Source organism: Rhagoletis pomonella, unplaced genomic scaffold, assembly GCF_013731165.1.
Source record: "Rhagoletis pomonella isolate Grant_MI unplaced genomic scaffold, Rhpom_1.0 Rhpom_scaffold_30438, whole genome shotgun sequence".
In the NCBI taxonomy this organism is placed as follows: domain Eukaryota; kingdom Metazoa; phylum Arthropoda; class Insecta; order Diptera; family Tephritidae; genus Rhagoletis; species Rhagoletis pomonella.
Genome location: NW_023488849.1, coordinates 1 through 1,122, shown reverse-complemented (window position 1 = coordinate 1,122; position 1,122 = coordinate 1). Strand labels below are relative to the sequence as shown.

The 1,122-nt window shown below is 34.0% G+C and overlaps 1 long non-coding RNA gene across 1 annotated transcript; it reads left to right on the top strand.

Moving 5' to 3' along the window:
• The first annotated feature begins 80 nt into the window (after nt 1-80).
• On the top strand, nt 81-803 carry LOC118732847. Its single transcript, XR_004992192.1, has 3 exons — nt 81-307; nt 365-552; nt 608-803. It is a non-coding gene; the product is annotated as an uncharacterized LOC118732847 (long non-coding RNA).
• Nucleotides 804-1,122: the final 319 nt, after the last annotated feature.

The window sequence follows — 1,122 nt, the reverse complement described above, 5'->3', positions numbered from 1 at the left end:
TTTCTCAGGTAGGTCGCAAAATGTCTTCTTTGTATTAGCACTTTTTTTGTTCATACCAACTTATTTATGCCTTTAGAACGCGAAATATTGGAAATGACTCTCACACTTGTTACTGAGTTGGAGGACTCGAGTTCTAGTTTGCAAATTGTAACACCAACCGAGCAGTTGATGTACGCTATGATTGCGTTTATGGGTCCTGAATGCGAATTTCTGACAGACGAGATACATCCTTTGCTGCGAAAGCATTTGCTCCGATTGTACAAAAAACACAAAGATTATTGATTTGATTTTGACAAAGCTGCTATAGGTAAGTGTTTATATCCGCACTAAAGCTCGATAACTAACATTATTAATTTCTTTCAAGGAAAATGCAAATTCGAAAGTTTGTATTCTTTGTTCGTTGATCACTTCCAAGCAACAAGCTATGGCGATGAATTGTTCGGGTCTTTGGTTTTAGTGCCGTTGGCTCAAAAATACGACAGCAAATGGCGAAGGCGCATGTGGTCGGACTACGCCCCGGCTTTATGTTATTTAAATTGTGATGAATCTCTGGTAAATAGTTGGCTTAAATAAAGTTTTTCAAATACTCGAATTGGTTTAATTACAGCTCATCAATGGCATTCGATCCTATTTGGAGCCTGTTGAGAAAGAAGATTCTCTAATAAAAGCATATGCGCTCGCTTTAGGCTCAAACGATGTACGTCCCGGATCTATTCCTTATATAATTGCAAAACATCATGTACATCATTTCAGAACGGTACCAAATAATTAAATATGGTTCAAAATATTTGTATTGAAAAATAGTCAAGTGTTTGATTTCATAACGAAATCTAATTCAGATGGTCTATAACCTTTCTGCGACAGTCGGGTTTATGCATTCAGCTAAAAGTTTGGGGAATTAAAACAATAGCACCGGCATACATATGTATGTATGAATTCTGACTTTATTTTTCCGTAAAACGAATTCTCAATCCATTTACTTCAGGTACTACGATAAATAGCAATCAGCACTTGTTGATTTTAATTTTATTTTTTTTTTTATTTTTTTATTTTTTTTTATTTTTTTTTTTTATTATTTTTTTTAATATTTGTATCATGGTTGCAAGTATGAAATTGGAGTGA